Raw genomic sequence first — 23,706 nt, 5'->3', positions numbered from 1 at the left:
CCTAATATCCGGCAGTACACGTGGGTTTGTGCCGCAAGAAATCTTTTGACAATGGCTCGTTTGAATAGAATTTATGTTAACCATGATAAGGTAAATCTTGTCAAGAATTCATATATAAGGCCATCTGGTTTTTCTGATCATCACATGGTTGTTGTGGTATGTGGCCTACCTCATCACGTGTGTAGAAGTGCATATTGGACTTTCAATGTCAAACTTTTACAAAGTGAGCATTTCAAAGAAGCATTCAGAATGGTATGGAAGGAATGTGAAATGCAAAAGTTTTCCTACCTAAATTTAAGGCAATGGTGGGATTGCACAAAATCCCAAATTAAGTGTTTTTGCCAGCAATACTGTCGTTATAATACCTGTAACACACTCGGTGTGATAACTGCCTTAAAAAACGATATACTTTATTGTGAGCAGAAATCTGGAATGTCCAATGAAAATGTCCAGCAGTTGTCAGAGAAAAGAACACTACTGGCTGAAATGGTGAGAGAGCGTGCATCTGGTGCTTTCGTCCGACTGCGAATGGACAATATCCAACTTGACAAACCAAACAAAGACTTTTTCAACCTGGAAAAGACAGCCAAGACCCCTCAACAAATTCACGCTTTGAGCTCTTCTGCCGGTGCGCTTCTGTCTTCTCAAAGTGACATCAAAGATGAATTACGAAACTTTTATTCAAAGCTGTTTGCCTTGAGAACTGTGAACCAGGAAAACAGAAACGAGATGTTTGAACTGCTCCCATCTTTGTCTGAAGACCAGCGACAACAACTGGAGCCTGGCATCTCTCTCGGAGAACTTACTGTTGCTCTCAAAGGAATTCAATATGGGAAAGCCCCTGGACTTGACGGCCTCCCAGTTGAATTTTACAAGGCCTTTTGGGACATTCTAGGCCCTACTCTACTTGACATCTTTCATGATAGCCTTGAACAAGGTGAATTGCCACTAAGTTGCCGGAGGTCAGTTTTGTGTCTCCTTCCAAAAAAAGGGAACTTGCAAGACGCCACAAATTGGCGGCCTGTGTCACTCCTAAATACGGACTATAAAATATTGTCGAAGGCGCTCGCGATACGTCTAAAGGAAGTCATCCCCCTTTTGATTGATATTGATCAGTCTTATTGTGTTCCTGAGCGTTCTATTTACGATAACATTTCTTTGGTGAGAGACTTGATCAGTCTCGGTCGTACTACATCTCATGGTTTTGGTTTGGTTCTTTTAGATCAAGAAAAAGCTTTTGACAGTGTTGACCATTCTTTTTTGTTTGCTGTACTACAGAGAGCTGGTTTTGGACAAAATTTTGTTTCCTATGTTAAGTTGTTGTATGAAAATGCATCCTGTCTGTTGAAGGTAAACAACAGCTTATGTTGCCCTTTTCCCTTTCAGCGAGGCATCCGTCAGGGCTGCCCGCTTTCAGGAATGCTATACAGTCTCTCAGTCGAACCTTTACTAGCTTTGCTCCGAAACTCAGTGGAAGGAGTCTCCTTAACAAAAAACCACAAAATGGTTACTTCAGCTTATGCGGATGACATTTGTGTTGCTGTTTCCAGCCAAAATGATGTGGGTGAGGTATTTCGATGTCTGTCCCAGTTTGAGCTCGCCTCCACGGCAAAAGTAAATTGGAACAAAAGTGTTGCCTTATGGGTGGGCCCCAGTCCACCTTCCTCAGCTCTGCCTGTGTTACCAGGAGGAATGCAGTGGAACAAAGAGGGGTTTAAATATTTAGGGTTATTTCTCGGAGTCCAAGCATATGAACAAAAAAATTGGGAGGGTTTCTTGGAAAGAATTAAGCAGAAACTGGATAGATGGAAATGGTTGCACCACCTTCTATCGCTTAAGGCAAGGGTGACAATAATAAATAACCTGGTGGTTCCTTTTATTTGGCATAAAGTTATCCCCCTCCAACCACCGAGATACTTGGTCACAGGCATTCAGAGGGTTCTAACTCAGTTTTTCTGGGGAGGCCACCATTGGCTTGGACCAGACACGGTGTGCAGACCCCGAAATGCAGGTGGCCAAAGCTTGATACATGTTCCGAGTCGGATAATGGCTTTCCGCATGTGGACGATAAAGCGTTTATTGTATGGTGAGTGTGTCCCATGGCGGCCTCTCACAAACGCTTGGCTGCAGGAAGCAGATGGGTTGAAGTATGACCGAGAGCTCTTCCTCATGGACCTGCAGCATGTCAACACGACTCTGCTCCCCGAGTTTCATCAGAGCCTTCTGAATGCCTGGCAAGTCCTTGGAATACAACGATTAGAGGTGTCCTACGACGCAAAAAAATATATGCATGAGCCATTGGTTCTGAATCCTTTATTCCCTGAAATTTCAACCTCCAGGTCATTTATGCATTGCTTCACCGGTAATGGAATAAACAGAGTGCGAGACCTGATGAAGCCTTCCCTAAATGGATGGTTATCCACCGGTTCTCTCACATCAAAAGTGGGGGTTCGGTCATCTAGAATGGTGGACAAAGTTTTGAGAGTTGTGATTAAAACTTTCAGGGAATTAAATATCGGGTGGACTGGGGCAGATGAAGTGGTGGACTCTCGTCTCTATTTCCCCGAGCTCCAAGTCACCTCAAAAAAACAACAGGGTGTCTTCTCAAAGTCAGATGGTTGCGGTGTGTTCCATGTGATGGGGAAAAAAGGTATTTATGGGATATGCCAAGAGGTGCTTATACCGGGTTTCACAAAACCTTTAAAAAATCGGTGGGATGAGATCATTCCGGCTAATTCGTTCCTATCTCCAGTGTGGAAAGAGATGTATAGGTCTCCAACCTTAGGTCGAACCGGAGACTTAAATTGGAAACTAGTTCATCAGGCCCTGGTCACCAAGTACTTACTTAATAAGTTTGATCCTTCTGTACTGAATGTTTGTCCTTTTTGTGAAGAGGCTGAAAATGTGACCCATGCTTTTGTGAAATGTAAGAGACTGGTACCCCTTTTTTGTTTCCTCCAACAGCTCTTTTATAAATTTCAGTTTGTTTTTTCTGTTGCAATTTTTGTGTATGGAATTGAAAGGAGCACCAAGAACAAGACAGCGGTCCCTTTCTTGAATTTTCTGAGCGGAATTGCTAAACTCGCAATATATAAAACTAGAAAGATCAAATTGAGTGGCAGAGATGAAAATGTGCTGTTTTGCTTCAAAGGAATAGTGTCGGCCCGGATAAGTTTCGGCAGTGTGAACGACGATTGTTTTACAGATGAGGTGTTGAGTTTGTTTTTGTAAATTATACTTACGCTCAATGTCCACATATACATGTATATACATTCTTTTTGCTTGTACAACTTTCTTTTTCTTGTAAAAATTTTGCGGTGTTCTTCCATGTGTGTTTTGATACTTTTATAATAAAAGCACATAAAAGTCAAGTCTCTCTCTCTCTCTCTCTCTCTCTCTCTCTCGAACTTCCATCTTTGACACATCCATTGCCACCTTGCGCCTGAAATGGAATACACCTTCTACACTTCGAGGTAAGTCTACTCCACCCCACCTACAGTTCTTGAGTATTTTTAAGGGAGTTCTCAATGTGCAGACAATAACTTGACAAAGAAGACTGAGATGTCAATGTACTTACAATGGAGAAGGAAAAAGTAAGTGAACAAGGGGCACAGACAAACAGGCAAAGGACAGATATACAGGCAAGACGATAAGGCAGAGGAGAACAGTTGGATGAAGGATAGAAAAGAGTGGATAAAAAAAAAGAAGTAATTACAGGTGGACAAATAGGAAAGGTCAGGGAGTATATATGTATGTATGTATGTTTATATATATATATATATATATATATATATATATATATATATATATATATATATATATACATATACACACAGTCACGTGAAAAAGTAAGTACACCCCATGTAAAGTTTTGACTTTTTCAACATATTTCAACATACAGCTATTTGATCTTCATTTCAACAACATTGATAGATAAAGGTGATATAATATAACAAATAGCATGAAACATTTACATTTTGTAGTCCATTGTATACTTTAAATAAACATAAATGCAAATTTCGCATGTGGAAAAAGTAAGTACACCCCTACATTTATCACTACTTCAAATACCTAAAATTAGATTCAGGTGCACCAGCTCAGGTGCAAATGATTAGAACATCGTCAGAGAGGATCTTGGAGGAACATGTCTTATTTAAACCTCAGACATTTAGTTTGGTTTGCTCTTTGTTGTTGAAGTGTGCGGCGTCACCATGCCTAGATCAAAAGAGCTCTCTGAGGCCTTCAGAAAGAAAGTTATAGATGCCTACGAGTCTGGCAAGGGATTTAAAAAGATCTCCAAACAATTTGAAATCAATCATTCGACTGTCCAGAACATCATCTACAAGTGCAGAAGATTCCAAACAACTGCCAACTTGTTCAGGCCAGGCCGCTCCAGCAAGTTCAGCCCGAGAGCAGACCACAAGATGCTGAAAGAAGTCTGTAAGAACCCCAGAATGTCATCAAGGGACCTACAGGTAGCCCTTGCCACTGTCGATGTCAAAGTGCACGAGTCTACCATTAGAAAGAGGCTGCACAAATTTGATCTACATGGGAGGTGTGCCAGGAGGAAACCTTTGCTGTCCAGAAAGAACATCAGGGCAAGACTAAAGTTTGCCAATGAACACTTTGGCAAACACCAGTACTTCTGGAACAATGTGCTCTGGACAGATGAGTCAAAGGTAGAGCTATTTGGCCACAGTACCAGAAGACATGTTTGGCGAAAACCAAAGACAGCATTTGACCACAAGAACCTGATACCAACTGTAAAGCATGGTGGTGGAAATATTATGGTTTGGGGCAGCTTTGCTGCATCAGTGCCTGGGCAGCTCACAATCATAGAATCCACTATGAATTCTTCATTGTACCAGAGGGAGCTTGAGGTTAATGTGAGGCCATCTGTTGGAAAGTTGAAGCTCAACCGAAGGTTGAGGCTCAACATGACAATGACCCTAAACATACCAGTAAATCCACCAAGGAATGGCTGAAAAGAAAGAAATGGAGGGTTCTGGAATGGCCAAGTCAAAGCCCGGATCTAAATCCCATCGAGATGTTGTGGGGGGATTTGAAACGAGCTGTGCATATGCAATTGTGCATGCTGTGCAACAATTTTTTGTTGAATAAATTATTGCAAAGTCAATTCTTCATTCTTTTTTGTTCAAATAGATCACCGTTATCGATAGATACTGTTTAAATGAAGATCAAATTTTGATATGTCCACATATGTTAAAAAAATTAAAAAAAACATTTCATGGGGTGTACTTACTTTTTCCACATGCGAAATTTGCATTTATGTTTATTTAAATTATACAATGGACTACAAAATGTAAATGTTTCATGATATTTGTTATATTATATCACCTTTATCTATCAATATTGTTGAAATGAAGATCAAATAGCTGTATGTTGAAATATGTTGAAAAAGTCAAAACTTTACATGGGGTGTACTTACTTTTTCACATGATTGTATATATATATATATATATATATATATATATATATATATATATATATATATATATATATATATATATATATATATATATATATATATATATATATATTGTTGCGGATATGGGATTTGGCCTCCATCCATATCCACTTGTAAATATTCCCCTATTTCCCCAATACTCCCCAACTATCCCCAATCCCCCATTCCCTAGTCCCATTGTCTGTAAACAACACTCTGTAGCCCCGACCTTCCCCTTTTTCCCCCATTAAATGTCGTGCCCAGGTTCACCGCATCTCACGTAGCCAACTATAGGACATCTTGCTAGTTATTCTTAGTCTATGTCAGTTAAGGACTCGTTTCCATTAATTCTGACTCTTCGTTGCACCAGAATGTGATTGTATGGCACCATTAGTAAGTTTAGGACCTCCCAATACCTCCCCGCATCTCTTCCTCATGAAACAACAACACCAACAACAACAACAGCGGCGCAGGGAGTGCGCGTCCTCACTCCGGCTTGGTTAGCCGCCATTGACCATGTGCTCCAACGGGGTTACCACACAGGGGCTCACTGTCAGCTCCTCGTCAAGGGCGGAGCCCGGTAACCCCCCGCACCCAATAAGAAGCGGCGGACCGATTCCATCTGGGGCGGAGCTAACGAGCCGTGGGCGTGTCACTCCCCGCGGGACAAGCGCAGGAAGACGGAGGTGACGTCAGATGCGCCTCAGCTATGAAGGAGAATGGACGCCACCTCCAGCGCGAAGATACCTACCCGCATCTTTGGACCGGACCGAGTCGATTCTGCCCCTGAGCCAAGGTGCACCTTGAGCCATCGATTCTGCCCTTCCTTGCCATCAATCCCTGTGTGAGTCAGTCTTGTCCCGTTTGTCTGTGGTCTGTCGGGGCTAAGATAAGACCGTGTATAAGTGCCCACCTTTCTGTGCTGTACCTCTTGTGCCGTGTAATCTAAACGTTCTGCATATCCCATATTATATCCTCCTCCGGAGGTCTTGAGAACTGTACCCCTGGTGTCGTGTCATTTAACCCAGCCGTTGTGTCCTTTCCTTCATTGATCTAGCGTAGCGCGATTCGGCCAACGTTCGAGTGTAATCGGGTAACTTGTGCGAACACGGCGGCCATTCCGCTCGGCCCAGCATAACATCTTAATAAGTCGTGTCCGTAACAATTCGTTGTCAGGAGTTGGATTCGGACCTGGGACTAAATTTGTTAGGCCCAAATTTTGGAACACCAATTGTACTATTAGAGTAACAATTGGTGTCGAGGAGTGAGATTGGACCGGAGCGCGTTTCACGCGCTCGAAATTATAACGGCGAAATTTGATTGTGTTTTACAAAAATAAAAACCCGAATTTTGAAAGTCGCGCTATGGCAGATCAAGACGGCTGGGTTCCGGTAGAGGAGAGTGAGGCAGGGTCGATCCAGGACCAAATTGAGGGACATGAGGAGGCGGTTGAGGGGGTATCAGGCGCGCAAAATGGCGCCTCGCACATGGCTACGGCGGCTGCACCCGCTGCATAAGTGGGAGGGATGGCCCAAATGCAGGCCCTCATGGAGCTATTTATGGCACAAATGAGGGCCTCTATGGAAGAGTCAATGTATAATTGGAAGAGGGATGCCATGTCAGACGAATCCGGGTGTGATCTAAAAAAATTGAGGGAGGAATCCAGGTGTGAAGTGGAAAAACGGATATCAGAGGCAAGGGAGCAGAGGGACAGAGACCGCAAGTTGGGCGAAAGGGTCCCAGGGGTGCACGAGGAGGTAAAGCGGGTCGAAAAGCGCTGGTTGAGCGAAGCGGAGGAAAGCACGGGTACAATGACGGGGGTAGAAATCGCGACACGGGGTTTGGAAAAGCCGGCGACCGATGAGGTAGAGGGTGTTTTATTAAAGCCAGCGGTCGTCGAGGTGAATAAAGAAAAAGCAGTGCTGGGAATTAAAATTGAAGAGATGACGGAGGTAGCCCGGGAATTGCAGGGAGAAATGGATTATGTACAAAGTCCCTGCTCAAATCATGATGATGTACTCGTTAATCCAAATGGAAGTTTGCAGGTTTTGGTGCAGGGAGGAAGAAGAACCCCGAAGGTGAGACGTGCTGTGTATTGTGCGGGGAGATTTTGTAAGAGGATGTTTAGCGACAAAAGAATTTTCACGCGCTTGGGATCGAGGAAGCATCCAGGCGTTGGTGAAGGGTCCCGTGTGAGTGGAAATGGCATGCGTGGGAGGAAAAAGTGTGCATCGGCGAATGGGTGTGTTTTTGTGAGGGTGAAAGGGGTAGCGTATGCTTGTAAGCATGCAAGTGAAGCATCGACGGTAACCGGTTTAGCGGTTAGGGCGACGGATAGCCGATGCGAGCACTCGGTGCGAGGGGTGCTTTGTTGGGTGCGAGGCCCGGCGCGGGTCGATGCTGCGTCGCTTCTCTTCGAAGCGTCGTTGCCGATTCGGGCTTGGCCCCGCCCCGCACGGTCGTGTCCGGGCTTTGTCGGGCGAGGCGACCGGTCCGGTTCAAGGGCGAGTGGGATTAGGCGGAACGGTGCCCCCTCGTGGGGACGGGGTTCCGACCGGGGGAGATTGAGCCATCGGGCCCGGGACCGCAAGGTGCCGCGCCGAGATGGTGCGTGGAGCCTCGGTCCAACCAAACCACCTCCCTTGAACCGAAAGCCGGACGGATTCAACCTGCAGGCAACCAAACCACCCGAATTCATTGCTCGGCTTTACGAACCGAGTTTAATGATGTCACGAAGCACCGAGGCTAGGATATAGTGGACTGTGATGATGGTGATAGTGATAGTGATAGTGATTTGATACGAAATTTATAATAGTGGGTAGAATTGGCAGCAAATGGAAAATTTTTGAATTGGTTGGAATTTGGACGAGCAAAATTTATAGTGAGAGACCCCTGATGTGGTGGGATGGCAAATCCACCATCCCTCACAGGTGGGGCAAATGCGCTATAGCTTATGGGGTGTATGGCAGTGAAAACTAGCCCGGGTGGGTTAGGTTATATTGTTAGGGATCTAGAGATTGACATTAGGTAACGTTAAGATTAGTTAGTGACTGATACCTGTAGTGGGGACGCAGGTAGTTTAGTGTGGATGATAATGACGTGGGAGCGCAATAGTTTAAAGGGACGACTGGGAAGCGCAAGTTTCAGAGGGGAGTAGTTAGCTGAGATGATGCCGTGTGTGTGAGGATTGAACAGGTGTGATCGAACAGGTGTGATTGCACAGGTGTGCAACTGGACAGGTGTGTGGAGCAGTGTATGAGTAGTGAGTGTTGTGGATCAGCGCGAATGCGCTTGGGGAGAGAAGGGTGCAGGTGGCACCAGGTGTGAGAGCACAGGTGTGCAAGTACAGGTGTGTGGAATATATGGAGCAGAGAATGAGTGGTGTGGAGAGAGTTGGAGTAAGTGGTACGGAGTGGTGTGCATGGTGCGAAGGTGTGAATGGGGGAAGAGTGGACCCCCATCACGAATACCCGGGGCGGGTAGTATAAGTGTTAGGTAGAGGGTATAGGTAAATTGTGGTTGGATATTGGCATCTGTGGTGCGGGTGACAGAATGGTATTGTGGATGGGTGCATTAGTGTTGTGGAAATGGCTGGGCGTGTAGCCTGTTAGTGTGTGTAGTTGGTTGGGCACTCCACCACTGTGAGGATGTCGGCCAGGTGAGGCCGCAGGTGGGCTCTGGGAGCCGTTAGTGTCAGTGGGGCCCGAGGATCCGGAGGACGGACCCGGGTAGCCCAGTGCCAGAGAGGGCACCGAGTGGGGAGAGCGCCAGAGGGCCTTCCCCAGGTAGTTAGGTTAGGGTAAGGAGCAGGTAAGCTCGGAGGCAACTGCAGTGGTGGAGGTGTGCAGGTGGGTAGACCTGCTGGGAGAGCTACACGTCGCAGCCCAGAAATTGTGCGAAGGCACCGGGAGATGAATCGGGGGAGTGAGACCCCAAATTGAGAAGCACCACAGTTTGGTCAATGGGAATTGGTTTTTAGAACCCATAGTGTAAGTTGGCCAATGGGTTGGCAGGGAGAGACCCCGGGTAGTGTAAAGTGTGTTAAAGTCATTTAGAGGATAGTTAGGAAGAAGGATCTCCTCGCACCATCTGCATCCACTCACCTGAGGTGACAGGAACTCCACACCATGCCATGTTTTGATTATTTTTTACTGTGCAAATGTTTGGATTGTGAGACGCATCATGACGTGGGTGTGACATTGTGCTTTGATGTTCCATCTCTGCCTCCTTATGAGGATTGATGATGAATTTGGTGATGGCAAATTTTGAAGTAGAGGGATTGTGGAGACGAATTTGGTATAGGGGAAATATGGGGAAGACGTGACAGTAGTGACGAATTTGTAAATGTGTAGATTTTTGTACATATGGGGTAAGGGCAAGGGTAGGGTAGGTGACAGGGGGGTGACGTACGGTAGGGACGAGCTTTCTCACTTCGCCCTCCGTACGCATTTCGCCTTGCATTGCCTTATTGATGTGTACCCTTGTGACCTTACCCCTCGCTCATTGTCTTTCCCCTTTTGTCTCCCACATGACCTGTGCGCCATTGGGTGCCGAGGGGAGCGTGCGTGAGTCGGCCATTGTGCGCCCGGCACTCTCAGAACCAGCTGTCTGCATCGATGCACCACATTATGGACCACATGCCTGTGGCCGAGCACCACTGATGGACCCCATGGGTTGGGGCATGGCCCCTCTGCTGGAACCGGCCATGAGGGCCCGAAATCTTGCTGGCGGACCTTGGCCACAGGGCACCGATGCCACACAGGTGAAGCACACGTAGTCGGCCCTGTGGGCCATAAATAAAAAATAAATAAAAATGGACACGTTGGGTGCATTTCATTTTATGCTCAAATAGGCCGCCAGTAAGAAAATGAAAGGAAATGACAACATCTGGAAGAAAGTAATAGCCAGCAGAGGGAGCCGAAGAGCAAGAGACACCTGCAGGGTTTGGGTTTGTTGGTTTTATTTTATTGATGAACAATGGTGACTGCACCGATTGGTGCTTGGGTGTGTATTGGTGCGTTTTTGGGTGCTTTAATGGTGCATTGATGCAGAGCAGACTGTCGCCCCCCCAGAAAGAACAATCACAGGTCCTGGGTTAGTCTTGTAAATAAAGTAGCGTCAATTGTAAATAATGCTCCCTACCGGCTGTATGTTAAGTTTGAGGATTCTTTCCGCGATTCGGTTATCCTGTGGGTGTGTTTCTGTGAGGAGAAGGGTGCAACGTCGCAGGGGGACATATTTACTCATTTGTGAACATCTGTAAAACTGTCGCACTCAGGGTTGAGTTAATAGTAGAGGGAACTACATCTGAGTGCCACACTAACGTAGGTAAAAATTTATCGGGTCGGGACGCCCCGAGGTAGAGAAGGGTGCAATGTTGCGGATATGGGATTTGGCCTCCATCCATATCCACTTGTAAATATTCCTCTATTTCCCCAATACTCCCCAACTATCCCCAATCCCCCATTCCCTAGTCCCATTGTCTGTAAACAACACTCTGTAGCCCCGACCTTCCCCTTTTTCCCCCATTAAATGTCGTGCCCAGGTTCACCGCATCTCACGTAGACAACTATAGGACATCTTGCTAGTTATTCTTAGTCTATGTCAGTTAAGGACTCGTTTCCATTAATTCTGACTCTTCGTTGCACCAGAATGTGATTGTATGGCACCATTAGTAAGTTTAGGACCTCCCAATACCTCCCCGCATCTCTTCCTCATGAAACAACAACACCAACAACAACAACAGCGGCGCGGGGAGTGCGCGTCCTCACTCCGGCTTGGTTAGCCGCCATTGACCATGTGCTCCGACGGGGTTACCACACAGGGGCTCACTGTCAGCTCCTCGTCAAGGGCGGAGCCCGGTAACCCCCCGCACCCAATAAGAAGCGGCGGACCGATTCCATCTGGGGCGGAGCTAACGAGCCGTGGGCGTGTCACTCCCCGCGGGACAAGCGCAGGAAGACGGAGGTGACGTCAGATGCGCCTCAGCTACGAAGGAGAACGGACGCCACCTCCAGCGCGACGATACCTACCCGCATCTTTGGACCGGACCGAGTCGATTCTGCCCCTGAGCCAAGGTGCACCTTGAGCCATCGATTCTGCCCTTCCTTGCCATCAATCCCTGTGTGAGTCAGTCTTGTCCCGTTTGTCTGTGGTCTGTCGGGGCTAAGATAAGACCGTGTATAAGTGCCCACCTTTCTGTGCTGTACCTCTTGTGCCGTGTAATCTAAACGTTCTGCATATCCCATATTATATCCTCCTCCGGAGGTCTTGAGAACTGTACCCCTGGTGTCGTGTCATTTAACCCAGCCGTTGTGTCCTTTCCTTCATTGATCTAGCGTAGCGCGATTCGGCCAACGTTCGAGTGTAATCGGGTAACTTGTGCGAACACGGCGGCCATTCCGCTCGGCCCAGCATAACATCTTAATAAGTCGTGTCCGTAACAATATATATATATATATATATAAATATATATATATATACAGGGTGGTCCAGAAACCCTGGGCACATTTTTAAGAACGATACCTGAAACAAACAACTAAGTTTGTTATTGTTCTTTTGTGCAAAACAAAACATGATTACTCGTAAATGGATGTGACCGCTTGAACACGCACAGGCATCACTTGGAACGCAACAGGGTGAGGAGCATCACGTGATATGGATCGGGGTCATCTTCGCTCACTGTGCTGCACGCGTTTGTCTTTGCATTAGTTCAGTTCATTGTGAATTAGATGCCCTAATATAACATAGGATACCGTGAGACAGAAAATTCACGCTGTACGCTTGTATTCTGTATCTGGAAATTCTGCTGAAGTTCACAGTCGACTTGTTAAAGAATGTCGCGCTTACGCAATTGACAGAAGAACCATCGGCAGAATAAACAAGCAGTTTGATGTAACCGGCAGCATTCTTCCAAAACAGTCACCATGTAGGCCTCGTACTGTTTGAACTGAGGAAAGCAGAGCGGTCGTTCAACATCTACTAGACAGTAACACACCATTATCAACTCGTTGTTTATCAAACGTCACCAACATAAGCCGATCATCGATTCAAAGAATACTAAAAGACCTTAATGCGAAACCATACATACCCAGATTAATTCACCAACTATCTGAGGATAATTTTCACAGGCACGTTGAGGCATGTGAGACATTGCTTGGGTTAATGGATATGGACAATGATTTGCAGAACAGGATCTTGTGGTCAGATGAATCCAAGTTTACTTTATCTGGTTCTATGAATCGTCATAACAGCATGATATGGGCAGTAGACAACCCACAATTTACTGTTGAGCACAATGTCCAGTATCAAGTTCGTGTATCTGTCTGGGCAGGCATTTCTTCTGGAGGCATTGTTGGACCAATATTTTTCAAAGAAAATGTGAATGCTGCAAATTACCTTCTAATGTTGGAGCAGCATGTATTTCCACTCAATGATGGCCAAATGTGGTTCATGCATGATGGTGCACCTGCTCATTATGCTGCCAGTGTACGCCAGGCCCTTGATTTGAACTTTACAGACAAAAGGATTGGCCGTCGTGGTCCGGTTGAATGGCTGCTGCGGTCTTGTGATTTAACAACACCCTGTGATATCTTCCTTTGGGGTTTCCTCAAACACAAAGTGTATGTGAAGAATCCTATAACCCTGAGAGACTTGAAACAATTCATCCGTAATGAGACTGCTGCCTTAACGACTGAAACATTCAGAACTGTGTCAGAGTGTTTTGTCACTGCTACAGCTGTGCATAGACAATGAAGGAAAGCAGTTTGAATATTTGAACTGATCTGTTTCATGTATATTAGACTGTTTGACGAGTAATCATATTTTGTTTTGCACCAAAGAACAATAATAAAATTAGTTGTTTGTTACAGGTATCGTTCTTCAAAATGTGCCCAGGGTTTCTTGATCACCATCCATAAATATATATATACAGGGTGAGTCAAAAGTAGCGCCCGCGCCCATTTTCTGTTTTTTCGGCTGTCAGATTATTTCTGGGATGTCATGTTGTTAATAATTGTCTTGCAGATTATTAATTTTCTTAGTTTATTTATTTTTGTTTTTGTCTTGCAGGTTATTGCTGAGAGTTTGGAAAGTTACTGAATTTGCACCAAATTGAACAATGAATTACCTTTCAATGAATCAACGCATTACGGCCGTGAAACATTACTACAAATGTAATGAACAACCAACGATGGCGGCACGCCGTTTGGCACAGGAATTCGATATTAACCCACCGCAGGGAAGAAACATACGATTGATTGTTGAGAAATTTGAAGCAACAGGGTCGGTAGCCACTGCAAAGAAGTCCGGTCGTCCGAAAACGGCAACGAATGTAGCTAAGGCTGAAGAAGCCATCAGGAGACTGGAACAAAGTCCGCAAAAGTCAACTCGCCGTTTATCTGCAGAGTTGGAAGTGAGCCAATCAAGTGTTATCCATATCCTTCACCAGAAAAACTGGAAACCTTACATTCCACGCTTACTGCATGCCCTTCATGATGGAGATGACGACCGCCGTCTTCAATTTTGCGAAGAGTTCTAAGCTGAATTTGACGAAGAGGACACGATGCTAGACAACATCTGGTGGTCAGATGAGTCATGTTTTAAGCTTAATGGCACAATTAACAGACACAATTGTGTCTACTGGGCTGCAGAGAATCCAAGAGTGACAGTCTGTGCTCGACACTCTGTGCCTGCTCGGCTGCAATTGTGCATCGATCAGGAGGGGGGGCACTTTGAAAATTGCAAGTAAAACAGCTTGGAACAGTTCCGTAATAATTTTCCCCCGAATAAGTGGTTAGATAAACATGTCATTCATTTATTTCTACCTTCTTGTACACTGCAATACAAATGGCAAACAAACAATCAACTGACAGAAATATATACATATATATATATATATATATATATATATATATATATATATATATATATATATATACTAGCAGAAGTACCCGGCATTGCCGGGCGGGGGAGGCGAGGGGGAAGGGGAGGGGAGGGGAACGGGGGGAGAGCGAGCCCCTTAGTAAAGCGAGCGATTTTTTTTTTCATAGCGTCATAGCGTCATAGCGTTCATAGCGTCATAGGGATTTTTTTTTTTCATAGCGTCATAGCGTTCATATCGTTCATAGCGTCATAGCGTTTCATAGCGTCATAGCGATTTTTTTTTTCATAGCGTCATAGCGTCATATCGTTCATAGCTTCATAGCGTTCATAGCGTTTCATAGCGTTTCATAGCGTCATATCGTTCATAGCGTCATAGCGTTTCATAGCGTCATAGCGATTTTTTTTTTCATAGCATCATATCGTTCATAGCTTCATTGCGTTTCATAGCGTCATCGCGTTCATAGCGTCATAGCGTTTCATAGCGTCATAGCGATTTTTTTTTTCATAGCGTCATAGCGTCATAGCGTCATCACGTGATCGCTCTGAGCGAATCAGCGCCCACCTGCTCTGATTCCGTTGATTCCGTGCGTTGAAATGCGCTGAGGTAATTAAGAATAAAAAATATGGATCGTCAAATATTTTGAGTTCGGCCATGTTCGTCCCAGGCTCAATGGCCATGTCTATGCCAAATATCAAGCACGTAAGCCTCTCCGTTTAGGAGTCTATCGGTAACATTACACACACACACACACACACACACACACACACACACACACACACACACTGTGTTTTATACATATATATATATATATATATATATATATATATATATATATATATATATATATATATACAGACTTGGCATTTAATATGGAATTTTTTTTTTCTTGACTTGGGTTTACTTTCTGAACTCAGTATATCAATCTGGTGAGTTTCTTTTACACTTTGGTGATTTATTTGTTAAAAGAACCATGTCACTGATTGTCTGTCGCAGCAAGAAGTCAACAACAGGATTATATCACAGGTGGCGTGGCAAAATGTACGGACAGGTGCATTTGATGATTGGCTTCATAGTCGGGTATACAAGGGTTGTTGCATTCTGTATTAGTGGAAAACAACTGCTGCACGTCTCCAAAAGTTATTGCCGCTTCCTCTGGAGATAGTCCGTCAACTCGACAATGTTGTTTGTCATGGAGTGGTGGCTTTACGAAATTACGGCATGAAACAGCGTGCTATTGCTCGGCAGTATGGCATCACTCAAGGTCATGTGTCAAAGATCCTGAAACGAAATGCTCAGAGGGGTGTCCCTACTCCAATACCGAGGCCAGGACGTCCCCACAGAACCACAAGGAGGGATGATCGCCAGCTGCACCGGTTAGTCCGCAAAGGCCGTACCAAGTCAGCTAATCGGCTTAGGGCTGAGTGGCAGCAACTGACAAATGTGCCTGTATCCAGAAGGCTAGTGAACCAACGACTGGTTCAAGCAGGCTATCGTGCCAGGCGTCCGCTGAGAAAGCGACGCCTGACCAGACAATACCGCCAGTGCCGATTGCAGTGGGCCAGAGAGCACCGTCAATGGCAGCCAGGACACTGGAATTATGTGATCTTCAGTGACGAGTCTAGATTTCTGGTCTATCGTCAAGATGGCCGCGTCCGAGTGCGCAGACAAGTGCATGAAGCCTACAACAAAGATTGTATAGTGCCAAGAGTCCAAGCTGGAGGTGGTGGGGTGACCGTTTGGGCTGCTTTTCATGCAGGGGGGAAAACTGACCTGGTTGTTCTGAATGGAAACCTGAACCAGTTCAAGTACAGGGCCATTCTGGAAGAAACATTGCTTCCATTTTCTCGTGCAGCCTTTCGAGGAAACTTTGTCTTCCAAGATGACAATGCACGGCCTCATCGTGCTCGCATGATCCAACACTTTCTTGCTGCCCGTGGTGTCGAGCATATGGAGTGGCCTGCCATGTCCCCGGATATGAATCCGATAGAGAACTTGTGGGCAGAATTAACGCGTGAAATCGACCACTTGGACCAGCAGCCGACCTCTGTGCGTGAATTGCAGCAGGCTATTGTCACTGCATGGCAAGCGATTCCTCTCCAAACCTTGGCAAATCTCGTGAACAGCATGCCTCAACGTGTACGTGCTCTCCTGAATGCTCGTGGGGGTTACACGAAGTACTGAACTGTAATTTTACTGTCCGTAATCCCAGTCGTAATTTAACTTTTGTTTTTGTTAAAAAAAAAATTGGCTAATGTGCAAAATAAAGAGATACTTCTGGAAAACGTACAGAAGTTTAACACAGCACTGTCCATGAATTGAGTTCGATATCAGTTTACATCACTTTCAAGGATCAATTTATTTGTTTCGAAATGTCAATTGTGGTTTTTGTTTCTTTTAAAGGTCACATTAACAAAATCTAGAATAATTTCAACATAATTCCAATGAACTTTTGGTTCTAAGACATCTTGAAAAGGAAGTTCACCCCCACAAAAAAAACATTCCATATTAAATGCCAAGTCTGTATATACATATATAAACAGAAATCGGGCGCCACTTTTGACTCACCCCGTATATATGCAGCGTGTCCAAAATTACAGTTCCAAATTCAAAATGTAGTAAAAATAATGAAATGGGTGCAATGATATGATTTGCTGCACGTGAAAGAACATTTCTCATAGTTGAATTGTCAGGATTTGTGAAGATCATAATTTATCATCATCAGTGCACTTCCTCATGAGCACCCCTTCTGATTTATTATTTGGTGAAATAATTTCACCAAGTATGTTGTTTGTCTGTAGCGTCTGATTGTTACCAAAATATGCCCAAGATTGATTGACCAAAATATGGTATGCCCAAGAACATCAGACTTGGGATGCTAATCCGTGAGGAAAGGTACTCTGGAATGACGAGACAATGTTTGAAATTTTTGGAACAAAGAGAAGGCAAAATGTCAGAAGGAGGGTTGGTAACATGTATAAGGAAATGTGTCTACAGTAAACTGTGAAGCTTTGTGGAGGTTCTGTTCCGGTTTGGGGATGTATCGTTTCTTCCACCCGGTATCCTTTAGCTCGGAAAGTCGCATCTATCCTCTTCATTCTCCCTTATAAATATGGAAAGGAGAAAAATACATTTTATATCTCTGATCATAATCAAATTACTCGGACATCACAAGTTTGCTGGCATTTAAAAAACATTATGTAAACCACGTTTATTCATTCCTACCTGCCGTTGTTGTCACAGTAACATCAGAATATGTATGATTTGGGGGGCGGGGGGGTTTGAGGGGGGGGGATGGCGGGGGAGAACGTGGGAAGCCGATACATATATAATTGGTCCAAGTGTGGTAAAAAGCTTCAGTGGACTCCAGCACATTCACTTTTTGTCAAAGAGAATCTCAGCACATGGTGTAATTCATGCTGCTTTCGCACACTGCAGGATAACTGCAAATGGATCCTAAGGTTTGTGCTTAAAAGAACGCAGAATATCCAGAAACCAAAGTGAATGAGCCCGGGATGTCACATCCTTGAGCAAAAGAAAGACGTGTATGATCATCATTCACAAATGGGATGAGCCAAGGTGGGAGAGGTTGAAGGGAATTTGTGTTGTAGATGAACAAGTGATTTTAAGAACCAGGGGTGAAAATGCAAAGCTTTCTCAAAAACCTGTTTGGCAACAACGTGTTTTCAATAAAATCTTTAAATCTTCATAATAAGCATTATTACCTGGTGTTGGCCTAATGTTTAGGGTGGTGGGCTTGGGATCCTAAGGTCCTGATTTCGACATCCCGTTGAATTAACACCAGGTAGGTTGACTACCTGTCATCCTGTCAGCCTGTCATCCTTCTGAGGTCAGCGAAATGAGTACCAGATAACTGGTTATAGAGAGGGCATTGCATCAGCGGCAGACGCGCCCACAGAAATGATGCAACCAGCAGCCGGGTGGCTGCACACGAACCACCCACCCAGCAGGGTATCTCAAAAAGTTGTGGATGGATTTGGCCAAAACTTGGTGGACAGATTGGGTGTGTGACAAGGATTTTGTTTAGATTTTGTTTAGATTTTGTTATTTGGTGAAAAAAAGTTGTGGAAGGATTTGGCCGAAACTTGGTGGACAGATTGGGTGTGTGATAAGGATTTTGTTTAGATTTTGTTATTTGGTGAAAAAAAGTTGTGGATGGATTTGGCCGAAACTTGGTGGACAAGTTGAATTTGTGACAAGGCCAACTTGTTTAGATTTTCTTGAAGATCCGGATACGTGTTTTAAAATTTTAAAGTGATTCTTCGATCACTGTGAAGTTGGTGCCAAAATCGATATATAGCACTATATCTCAAAAAAGTGTGGATGGATTTGGCCGAAAGTTGGTGGACAAGTTGGGTGTGTGACAAGGATTTTGTTTAGATTTTGTTATTTGGTGAAAAAACGTTATGGATGGATTTGGCCAAAACTTGGTGGACAGATTGGGTGTGTGACAAGGATTTTGTTTAGATTTTGTTTAGATTTTGTTATTTGGTGAAAAAAAGTTGTGGATGGATTTGGCCGAAACTTGGTGGACAGATTGGGTGTGTGACAAGGATTTTGTTTAGATTTTGTTATTTGGTGAAAAAACGTTATGGATGGATTTGGCCAAAACTTAGTGGACAGATTGGGTGTGTGACAAGGATTTTGTTTAGATTTTGTTATTTGGTGAAAAAAAGTTATGGATGGATTTGGCCAAAACTTGGTGGACAGATTGGGTGTGTGACAAGGATTTTGTTTAGGTTTTGTTATTTGGTGAAAAAAAGTTGTGGATGGATTTGGCCGAAACTTGGTGGACAAGTTGAATTTGTGACAAGGCCAACTTGTTTAGATTTTCTTGAAGATCCGGATACGTGTTTTAAAATTTTAAAGTGATTCTTCGATCACTGTGAAGTTGGTGCCAAAATCGATATATAGCACTATATCTCAAAAAAGTGTGGATGGATTTGGCCGAAAGTTGGTGGACAAGTTGGGTGTGTGATAAGGCCGAATTGCTTAGAGTTTGGTGAATATCCGAATACGGATTCGAATCAAAGAATGTTTTTTTTTACTTTAAATGATGCTTCAGCATTGCTCCATGGGTGCAAAAACGATATGTAACAAGATATTTCAAAAAGTTGTGGACGGATTATGACAAAACTCGGTGAATGGGTTCGTAAGGTGACGAGAACAAGCCGATTCGATTTTGGTTCAGGATTGAATCCAGATCCGACCTATCGGTGGATACAAAACATAAACTGTTCAGCCTGGCGGAGGTACGCTCTCTACTGAGTGTCGTTTTCGTTTAATTTGTCTGTCGGTTCTGTATGGTATCATTCAGCATATGTTAGCTCTAATTAAATCTATCCATTTACATGGTTTTCCTTAATAAGGTCACATTTTAATATATTCCCATGATCTATAAATCAGTGGCACTGTCTGTCCCAGAAACGTTTTGGCACTGTGCCACATAACCTCACGCAGTTTGCATTGGAGAGGTACCATGTAGTATATGGAGATGTAATATATGGTGAACTGCCTCCATACCCAGTTGTTGGAGAGTAGGAGAGGCGATCCTGATATCCAAAGAGGAGAATACGAGTAATCCTTCTTTCTTCAGACCCATAACACTGAAGAATTCCAGTAGTGACCTTGGAATAGGTATCCTTGCACAAAGAACCATTGAGTTTCTGACAGAAAATAAATATATTGACAAATCCATCCAGAAGGGTTTCATGGGAAAAATACCAGGCTGTGTAGAACATACAGAAGCATTAACTGAAACGCTCCTCGACGCAAAAAATAATGGAAAACCGATAGTGACAACCTGGCTTGACCTACAAAATGCATACGGGACTGTGCCACATAATCTCATACGGTTTGCACTTGAGTGGTACCATATTCCAGCTCGTATTAGGAAGATCGTGTTCAAGTACGAGGATGAGTTGTTTATATGTGTGAAAACCCAGGACCGGACAACGGATTGGATACGGCGCTATATTGGTGTTTTCCAAGGTTGCCTACTATCCTGTATCCTGTTTCTGGCTATTTTCAATCTTTGCCTGGATCTGCTGTACCAGTCCAACCACCTCGGATACTGTATGACTGGATTAGACATCACAACATCTGCCAAAGCATATGCAGATGACCCAACTCTGGTAGTTTAAAGTCCAGAAGAATGTCAACAACTCATCAGAAGGTTCAAACTTTCCTTCAGTGGACACAAATAATGAAAGCTAAGCCTTCCAAATGTAAGTCCCATGCTATGAAGAAGGTTGTCCCAAATGCAGAGCAGAGGCGTGGAGGACACAAGGCACAATATATAGCCTATGATCCCCAACTCGAAATTGATTGGACGCAGATCACGTATATCCACAGTCAAACTATAAGATTGGGTTGACAACCAATTTATCAATTTATCAACCCATAAGATTCCTCGGAAAGCTGATCTACAAGGATTTGAAAGATGATAACATCAGAGAAATGGTCAAGATGAAGCTGGTAGCCATGTTACAAACAACCGACAAAAGAAATCTGTCTGGAATCATGAAGATGTGGATATACAACAATGTAATTGTGCCAAAAATGACCTGGGAGTTCACCATCTACAACTTCCCAATATCATACATTGAGAGTCAAGAGGCAACCTGCACCAAGTACATGAAAAGTAGGATGGGGGTAAGCAGGTACTTCTAACAGTGCCCTGTACAGAACCAGAAAAAGGTACGGTCTACAACTGAAAAGGCTTACCACCTCCGTGAAATGTATCCAGGTCACCAAGTACCTCTTTAACAAACACTCTAGGGATGGAAAGACCCAAACACTGTACAGAGAGTGCTTAGAAACAAAGAAAAGGAAGAAAGAGCAATCAGAGATTGCAGACCCTCACGAGGATGCGTTTTCAGTGGGTTTTAAGGCTTTTGTGTTAAAACAAATATGGCGACCGAACCACATGACTGATGACGTCATCATTATTTTTTTTCTAAACTAATTTATCCCTATATTATGCTGAAGAAATTTCATCTTGATCAGATGAAGTTTTGCACTTGTCGAATTATGACGTATAATGGAGGCACTTATGACAATATGACATCATCATTAACAGATGTTATTCTGCATGGAGAGTTCTTTACAATAAGCCATGTCTCAATTTTTTCTATGCAGCGCTTTCGGAGATATGGAGGCGCAAATGTTTTCGGTTTTTCCAAGATGGCGACCGAACCACGTGACCGATGACGTCATCATTTTAATTTTTTTTCTCCAACAAACAAGCAAACGGACTCAAATGCAATATCCTCTCCTCAGGCGAGGGTAACAAGGCTAGGTGGAATGGTGTGAAAGAGTTAGAAAGTAAGGCGCGACACCTTATCCTGAATGAGATGTGCAGAGGTCAAACTGACCGAGCAGGCTTCGGCAACAGGATAAATCAAAGTTGATAAGAGACATGACCAGAAGTGAACACAGGAAATGCCTTACTAATTTGGTAAAGGACATCGACGAGGAAGACATGTTGGTCTACCTGTATGGATGTGCTAAACAAGGACAGTGGTTGAGATGGGATTCTGCCATACAGACAAATACATCATGTAAGAAACTCCTCTATGTATGGACATCAGAACTGCTGTCATTCCACATCAATGCTATCCAAGACCAACTCTCCAGCCAACCTAAGATTGTGGGGCAAAACCAACCTTGGACCGTGTAAACTGTGCCATCATCACCATTGCACACCGCTCCACATCTTAAATGGGTGCAGCTATCCACTCCAAAATGGAAGATACAACTGGCGCCATGACCAAACCCTAAGAGCGATTGCATCAGGCCTGGCTCCTTATTTCAAAGATGCAAATAAGAAGACCAGTATTGTATCAACGCCAAACTCCATTCCCACCATTGCATTCCATACAGCCGATGGTACATCCTCCAGGAACCCAGCCCTGCCACTTCCACAGGTAGAAGCACAGGACATCCTACAGAAGGCTAATGATTGGATGTTTCTGATGGATGAGGACCATAAGCCAATAGTGTTCCCTCCACAAATTCCTTACACTGCCAAACGGCCTGATATCACCGTCTATTCGACAGTAACTAAGAATGTCATCATTATTGAATTGACAGACCCGATGGAGGAGAACCTGTTCAATGCATATCCCAGAAAGAAAGACAAATACGAAGACCTGGTAGCTGATTGTGAACATCGAGGATGGTCTGTAAACTATTTTCCAGTACAAATAGGTAGTAGAGGATTTTACAATACATCTTTCAGCAAATGTCTTGCCCTTTTAGGCATCCCAAAAGGAAAGAGGAAGATTATTATGGACGCAGTATCCAAAACGGCCCTTAGAGTGAGCTATGCCATCTGGCTATGCAGAAGCTCAAAGACTTTCAGAGAAATAGAATTACTGCCCATACCAGAAATGTGCTCTGAGGGAAGAGGGACGTTGAGCGTTCATAAAACCGGTTTAACCCACCGGAGTCTGGTCTGATGTCCATAAAACTCAGAGTTGTAGCGGTTACCGCTGGATGCACACAATCGCCTTGCACCGGCCAGAACACGGCCAGACGCGCCTCTCCCGGGCATGCCCGGACTCACTGTTCCCGGGCACGCCCGAACCTCCCGGGCACGCCCGCTCTCGCCTTTCCAGGGCTCGCCCAGAGCGTCCGGGCATGCCCGCTATCGCCTTTTCAGGGCTCGCCCAGAGCGTCCGGGCATGCCCGCTATCGCCTTTCCAGTGCTCGTCCAGAGCGCCCGGGCACGCCCAGCCTCGACTTGCCAGGCCGCAGCCAAACACGCCCGGGCAGGTCCAGACTCGCCTTTCCAAGGCTCGCCCTTGACACCCGGGCATGCCCGGTATAGCTTTTGCCGGGCAAACTTCCCGACATAAATGTGTATATATATTGCTGCCCGATAAACGGGCTTGTCAGAATACCTGAGCTGTTTTGTTTCAATAAAGCAACTCGGACGAATTCCGTCTTTGGTCGCGTCAATTCTTTCGACTCGCGTTGGAGCGCAGTTCCTTCAGAGTACAGTTTTGAGTATTGTACAGTTTAGTTTCAGGTTATTGTTCCAAACAGAGAGATTCTGCAACAATGTGAAGATTTTTTCCTTGTCAGCTTCATTATTTCAGGAGTGCTAATCCTAAAAGGGGTGATTGGAAGGCTCCGAAGATGACTGCGTTGGTGTTTCACCAATGAATTACCACTTGTTCTGTTTTGTATTGTATCGGTTCTGTATTGTATGGGTTCTGTATTGTTTCGGTTCTGTATTTTATCGGTTCTGTATTGTATCGGTTCTGTATTGTATCGGTTCTGTATTGTATCAGTTCTGTATTGTATCGGTTCTGGATTGTATCAGTTCTGT

At 44.4% G+C, this 23,706-nt stretch overlaps 1 long non-coding RNA gene across 2 annotated transcripts in view; it reads left to right on the top strand.

Annotated features, from left to right (window-relative positions):
• Window positions 1–3,400: 3,400 nt before the first annotated feature.
• Window positions 3,401–23,706, top strand: part of LOC137426542 (uncharacterized) — a 42,930-nt gene continuing 22,624 nt past the window's right edge. Inside the window, exon 1 of one of the 2 annotated variants that reach the window (XR_010984355.2) lies at window positions 3,401–3,473. This is a non-coding gene — a long non-coding RNA (uncharacterized LOC137426542). Of the gene's footprint in view, window positions 3,474–13,630; window positions 13,881–23,706 lie in introns of those variants that run through there. The other variant, XR_013623385.1, reaches the window with a different exon arrangement.

This window comes from Myxine glutinosa, chromosome 5, assembly GCF_964187855.1.
Source record: "Myxine glutinosa chromosome 5, kmMyxGlut1.1, whole genome shotgun sequence".
NCBI lineage: Eukaryota > Metazoa > Chordata > Myxini > Myxiniformes > Myxinidae > Myxine > Myxine glutinosa.
The sequence above is the reverse complement of the archived record's forward strand: the minus strand, read 5'-3'. Positions and strand labels throughout refer to the sequence as shown.